Source organism: Meriones unguiculatus, assembly GCF_030254825.1.
Source record: "Meriones unguiculatus strain TT.TT164.6M chromosome 13 unlocalized genomic scaffold, Bangor_MerUng_6.1 Chr13_unordered_Scaffold_147, whole genome shotgun sequence".
In the NCBI taxonomy this organism is placed as follows: Eukaryota; Metazoa; Chordata; class Mammalia; order Rodentia; family Muridae; genus Meriones; species Meriones unguiculatus.
This window is the reverse complement of record NW_026843616.1, coordinates 16,724-23,933: the sequence shown is the minus strand read 5'-3', so window position 1 is coordinate 23,933 and position 7,210 is coordinate 16,724. Positions and strand designations below refer to the sequence as shown.

Below are 7,210 nucleotides of genomic sequence, written 5' to 3'. Positions count from 1 at the left end.
TGTGGTTTACCTAGCCCTAGCACAGATCTTTATTCTGCAAGGCCTCTGTATCCTGGATCTAAACCTCAAGATTATAAAACATTCAGAAAGATGATCAGAACCATGTTGGCAACCATATATATTTAATACAGAAATCAGCACTTGAATTACACAATAACCTTATGCCTAGGAAAAAACATAGATAAGAAACCTGTGAGCTTCATATAACTCTTTTTATATTTTCATGTATACTGCAGATAATAATTACTTTACTCAGTTCATACACTGTTAAACAGCTAGTTTGTTCACCAAGGTTTTAATATTTTTAAAATAGTTCTGGATAGTATTATAGAATGCTTTCTAAACATACACTTAATTTTCAAGATTATACCAATTAAATTGTTTTGAATTCTGCTTTAATGACAATCTCTTTGAAACGCATCATGATATTCAAGGTCCTTGATCCTAACATTAGAGTTAAATTTTATTTCTTCCATGGTATAGAATTTTACCTTTTAAAATTATATATGACATATATGTAATATATATACATGTATATATATATATATATATACATATATATACATAGAGAGAGAGACAGAGAGAGAGAGAGAGTGCCTGGTTATTGTGTAATAAGTTGTTACTGCATTTTAACTAATTGTCATGTTTCATCGGTCTTCTATGAGGAAGGCAACAGATACAAAGTTTGTAGAAATGTAGAAATCAGAATGCAGTCAATAATTATGGTGGCTTATTAAGTTGAACACGTTAGGTTCTTTTTATAAAGTCCATGACTTCACTCTCCTGGAGTACTTAGCTAGGTTTCTAATACCAGACATGTTTTCCATTTTCTTCGTTGAGTTTTAAGTTCCGTTGAACAGATGTTAGTTACCACCAAACTATGAGTGTCGCTATGGAAACCATAGGGATATCTTGCCATGGTAATCACTGCTGTAGTTTATAGGTACAGCTGTGTAACACTGTTGGTTGCTTGCCGACATCATAAGCCCACATAAAAACATCCAGTGTTGTGAAATCTATTCTGCATGCAGGAGGCTTTCAGGTCAAATCCAAGATGAATTCTCTGAGGCCTGTTTCTGAAGTTCATGTTGGCTTCAAGAAGTGGGGGCTTGCCTTCAAACTCTGGAATAGAACCAAAGGTAACAGCAGCAACCTAAGGGTTTTTCACATGCATTGGACACTTTTCATGTGAAAGAGAATTTTTTCCATGCATGGCACTGGTGCTTTTATTACATAGTAGTCTATGTCCTCTGTGGGGAGCATTGGCGGCCCATGTGTCATAACTTTTTTACAAACTATATGTATGTTTATATAGACACATACATATGTCTTAGAGATGTCTTATTAATGAAATTCTTTCTGCCAGGGAATGGCCTGAACTTTCTCAAGGTCACTATAGCTATGCATTTTTCAGCTTTATTCATCTTTTCAAAAAGGCAACTCTTGGGTTCTCTCTTTAAATTGCATTTTCTTTAAATGCATCATAGATCTACTCTCTTATTATTATTTAGTCCCTAGTGTTTCTTAGTAATTACAAAGGTATTTTTTATTTTCTCAAGTGCTCTGTATTATTTACTTCCATAGAGAACATTGTCTCCTATAGCCCAGGCTTCCCTCATGCAATGTAATTACAAATAGTCTTGAATACCAAGACCGGTGTCTGCCTCCTAGTGCTGAGAAGACAGTCCTGAAACTCCTTCCAGGCTGGGCCTTACTGGTCAATGCGAAGATAAATTAGGCCAGTGAATGAGACTTCCAAACATTCTGGCCTTTATTGGAGACTTACAAATGAAGAAGAAACTGTGTAAGAAGTGAGATAACTTATCAGTATTGGAGTTTTTGTATTCACAGCACTGAAACGGATGGGCAAGAAGAGGGAGGAAGCTTTCATGCTTTGACAGTAGTTGACATTAACAATATGAAGTGAGGTAGTCAATCATAGATGATCAGTAAATGTCCTGATTAGACATTTGTGTGTTCTAGAGCACAGGCATTCAAGAATCAGAATAAAAAAATAACCTTCTGAAGAGGAAGACATGACTGCTCTAAATTGTGTATCACCTGGGTTTTTTGTTGTTGTTGTTTTGTTTGTTTGTTTGTTTTTGCTTTTCTCCCAGAGTTGTCTGATAACTACCAGGTGAAAAGTAGCTGCAGTTTCACTGACCCCACTGTGAAGTCACACAATAACAATTTCATTTGTTTTCCTAAAATCTCTCTTTAATTGTCAGCATTTTTGGCAGGCTTCCTCCTGTGGACAGATGGTTAACTGCACTGCAAGTTGAATACTGGGCTGTTCAAGCTATCCCACTTGATTTCAGGAGGAGGGGAAGTCCCTGCTCAGTGCTGGAAGACAGAAGGGTAGGCTATTAGACAACAGGCAGAATTCTACTGACAAAGAAATCTCCGCAGATCTGGAAATGGTGTGGCCCTTATTCTCCACATATGTACCCAAAGTTCAAGTCATGGAACCAAGGTCCCTGCCGTGAGCATAGCTTCCTCCCTAAGCCAGGCCCTAGTTGCTCTTTGTAATTAGCAAACATGCATTCATTCCTCCTGGGTGAGGAAGCACTATGCTTTGTCTCTTCAGTACACTGTGAGCCTAGGGGAGGTGCCCAGGTCACTCGAGACTCACTGGCCAATCAGAACTTCCAGACCAGGCCTGTAATCAGAGGAAGAGGAAGGTTCTTCCGGGTGCCAGGTTTCAGGTTTTTTTAGGAAGCTGAGCTGGCTGGAATGTTGGGCGTGCTGTAGTCTGAGCTCAGCTGCTGGGTCCTGTGAGGGGATTTCAGGCGACTTCCAAAGAGGCGACATGGTGAGTGTGTGACCGCTGCCCCCAACATGGTGGTGGAGTAGGAGGCTGAGCAGCAGAAGCTGGTGTGGTTTTTCCTTCCTGGGCTGGATGGAATTCTGCAGCCATCAGCTTCTTGTGAGGTCCTTTGTCCTGGCCTTAGGAATGCTGAGCTGTCTTAGTCCCACATGTTACAAGTGGGATGGACTGTGACCAGACTGCATGTGGCGACCTGGGCACTGTTAAGACTCAAATCCGGGGACAAATGGCTGAGGGGCCTATTTAACAGTTCAGAGCAGAATTAGCTACCATTTTGCCCAGAATCCCCGAGTCCCTACCTGGTTACAGGACATGGCAGGCATACCCTGTCCTGTAGCCAAAGGCTCGGACCCTTAACCCACCTGCCCTTCTTTCTGTTATCTATCCAATTTGGTTACCTGCTCTATTTCATCTATTATTTACTGTCATAATCTCATGGTTTGGCGTGCTCCTCTCCTCCCTCTCCTCACATGGCTCACAGGTGCCTTTCTCTCTATAATAAACTTTCTCCCCACCATATCTAGGAAGAGTCATGTCACTTAATTTAAATTTTTTTATTCACCTTCCATATTCCACTCCTTTCTTTCAAATCCATAGGTTCTTTAGGCTTCAGTTGTTGTTACTGTTTGTGTTGGATTGAGGGGTGCTGCAGGAATTCTCAGCTGTGATGTAGAGATGACTGCATTGGACAGTGAGAGGGTAATTAAATGTGTACATGCAGGACCCTGTGACGTGTAAAATAAACATGTACCCTGGGAGAGTGGAAACATTTATTAAACTACTACTTTACCAGGCTAAGGCTCTGTCTGCCCCTAGGATGGAAGGGCAGAGCTGAGATGGTTTGTGCTGTCTGAGACACCTGATCTCTCATCCTCCAGTAGAGGATCTGCCAGAGTCCTGAGGCCCAAATGCCTGGTCTAAGCTAATGATGGACTCTGGGGAAACTTTACAACCTGGAAGGAGGAACAGTATAAATTACCTTGCAGAGTCTTTCCAAGATTCTTTTCTGGTTCTTCTGTAGTGAAGAATATGCAGGACCAGAAGCTATGCCATGGATATCATGGGGTTCGTTGTTGCCAGGCCCAGAAAAGCTGGTCTGCCGAGCTAGGAGAGTCCCATGTGTTAGAGGTGGGATGGACTTTAAGCCAGACTGGATGTCATGACCTGGGCAAAGGCTCTTGCCCTGTCAGCCTTTCTGAGTGTGGATTCCCTGGAGAGGAGGAGAGTCTGCAGCTCTGGCCTCTAAAAGGGACTTTCATTGTCCTGTTTTTGTTGTCCTTGAGGCTTAGTACTCTCTTCTGTGTGTCTTTCTGGGTCTGTGTTATTTCACTCAGGAAGATATTTTCTTGTTGCACCCATTTGCCTGGAGATTTCATGATTTCCTTGTTTTTAATGTCTGGTTAGTATTCTTCTCTGTAAATATATCAGTTTCTTTACCCATTCTTCAGTTGAGAGGCATATAGGTTGTTTCCAGTTTCTGGTTAGTAGAAATGAAGCTGCTATGAACATCGTTGAGGAAATGTCCTTGTTGTATGTTGGAGCATCTTTCATATGTATCCCCTGGAGTGGTATAGCTGGGTCTTTAGGTATGTCTTTTCCCAGTTTTTTGAGAAAGTGCCAGATGTATTTCCAAAGTGGTTGTAAAAGTTTGCTCCCCTGCCAGCAATGGAGGACTGTTCCCCTTTCTGCACTTCCTTGCCAGCATATGTTGATACTTCAGGTTTTGGCCATAGTCATTCTGACAAGTGTAAAATGGAGTCTCACAGACAGTTTTGATTTGCATTTCCCTGATGAGTGAGGATGTTGAGCACTTTTTTAAGTATTTATGCACTGTTGAGTATTCTCTATCCCTGTGTCCTATTACTAATTGTATTATTTGGTCTGTTGGTGCTTAATTTCTTGATATCTTTAACATAATTCTGGATATTAGCCCTTTTTCAGATGTAGGGTGGTGAAGATCTTTTCTCAATCTGTAGATAGTCATCTTCTCATCTTGATAGTATCCATTGCTTTACAAAGCTTTTGAGATTCAAGATGTTCCATTTATTAATTGTAGATCTTATCGCCTGCATTGCAGATATTCTGTTCAGGAAGTTGTCTCTCCTGGACCAATGAGTTCAAGAGTGTTACCCACTTTCTCCTCTTGCACATTTTGGGAATCTGGCTTTATGTTTAAGTTTTTGATCTACTTGGATTTGAGTTTTCTGCAGAGTGAGAAATATGGATCTGTTTGCATTTTTCTACATATGGACATGTATTTGGAGCAACACTATTTGTTGAAGATACTGTCTTTTCCATTGTATTTATTTATTTATCTGTGTCTTTTATTTGTTTCCATTGATCACTCAGCTTATTTCTATGCCAGCCCCAGGTAGTTTTTATTACTATTGCTGTTAGTATATCTTGAAGTCAGGTATGGAGATACTACCAGAAGTTCATCATTCTAGGCTGAAGTAATCTTTGTCTGAAAAAATATGTCCAGGAGAACACAAATGGGTGTTGGCTTTCAGATGTAGCCACACAGTAATGGGTGCTTTGATGTAAGGACACAGGCACAGGTGACCTAAAGGATGAAGCATGGGAACAGATGCCTTGAAGGGACGGGTCACAGGTTGTTTAGTATTTTTTGTTTTTGTTTTTGTTTTTTAAGAAGCAAACATTTTGCTTTGGAATGAAATGAGCAGGAATGCCACAATTTAAGCTATTGAAAGAGAACACAAAATGAGTTACGGCAATTGACTTCTTTAGGGCATTACCAGTCTCTGTCATCTGGATTCTAGAAGTCCACTCAAACAGCAAATGGAACTGTTTTCTTAAATGTCTTTTCTTTGTCCATTTCTTAATGTCTACCTCCCTTCGAAACTTTATTCCTTCCAACACCCTGACTAGGTAAAAGAGAACAAAAGCTAGAAGGGAAAGAGTTATAAGTCCCTTAAAGCTACTCTGTGAGGTTTAGGGTGGCCAGGTTCTTTGGGGCAATACCTATTAGTCACCAGGATATCCAGCAGTCCAACAAACCAGCAGTGACAAATGGAGTAGCAGTGTGGGTGAACAGCATCAGGAAGAGCAGCAGCTTCTTCCTTCTTCAAAAACCTGGTCCCTTTCATGGCTCTGTCATGTGAACTTTCTCCAGAAGACTGAGAAATAACTATGTGCAGGTGACAAAACCACAGGCCTGCTAGAGCACGAGACAATCATAACTAACAGCTGTGAACAAACTGAAGCAGCCTTGCGCTCCACACCTGGGGTTAAAAGAAAAACACATTCACATAACATGAGTGGGATTTTAAAGAAACAAAAATTATTAACACAGTTTCTGATTTTATAATTTAATATCTTCTCTTTCTTTTAGTTAGTTTTGATTAGAGTGTGTCCATCTGTTTTATTTTCTCCCAAACCCACACCTTTATTTTTTGGATTCTTTATCATCTCTTTATATATTTTTTTTAATTTCTGCTCTCAATTTGATAATTTCTTGATCTCTACTCCTTTTGTGTGCTTATATATTTTTCTTCTAGACATTTCAGGTCTGCTGTTACATGGATAGTATGAATGTTCTCCAGTATCTTTATGTAGGCACTTTGTGCTATGAAGTTTCCTCTTAGTATCACTTTTCATTCTTCATTATTTTCCATGAGTTTGCATGTGATATGTATTTATTTTCTATGAATTTTATGCTTTTCAAATGTTTTATTTCTGTTTGAAACTATTTTTTTTCACTTGTTTGAATGTTATTCACTTTCCATGAGTTTGTAAGCTTTGTGTTCTTTCTGATGCTATATATATCCAGCCTTAAGCCAGGGTGGTGTGATAGGATACATGATGTTATTTCAATGTGCTCTAAAAACTTATATTCTGTTTGAGTATTTGGTCAATTATAGAGGATATTTCAATTAGCAATAATCGCGCCTCGGATAAACCTCATTGGCTATGATACTGCCACTGCGCAAAGCTATGGATATTTCATGAAATGATGAGAAGATGTATTTCTTTATGTTTCTGTAAAAAGTTTTGTAAATTTCAGATAGTTAGTCCCTGCTGTGGTAATATAGCTGAGCTCTGGTGATGACATATTACCTGACTGTTCTTGAATCTATCCCTAAACTGGTGTCTATGCATCTGGGTTTGGGGCAATTATAGGCCAAGTGCTGATTTGATGTGTGGGAGTTTTGTTCTTGGGGTTCTGTTAGCACTCTGAAGTTTCAGAAAGTGTGGGATGAGTGTTGCTATTTTAATGGCCTGCTTGACTACTGTATTCATGGTGTTCTGTTTGCTGGATGGTATGGAGAGGAAGGAGCCACATGTTTTTAGTTAGAGCACTAGGGAAGATCCTGAGAATTGGGTTTCAATTAACAAAGATATTGGGGAAGATCCCCAGTATAC

General features: G+C 39.7%; 1 non-coding gene across 1 annotated transcript; it reads right to left on the bottom strand.

Moving 5' to 3' along the window:
* Positions 1-6,644: 6,644 nt before the first annotated feature.
* On the bottom strand, positions 6,645-6,781 carry LOC132650587 (U4 spliceosomal RNA). Its single transcript, XR_009588875.1, has one exon. It is a non-coding gene; the product is annotated as a U4 spliceosomal RNA (small nuclear RNA).
* Between the last annotated feature and the right edge of the window lie 429 nt (positions 6,782-7,210).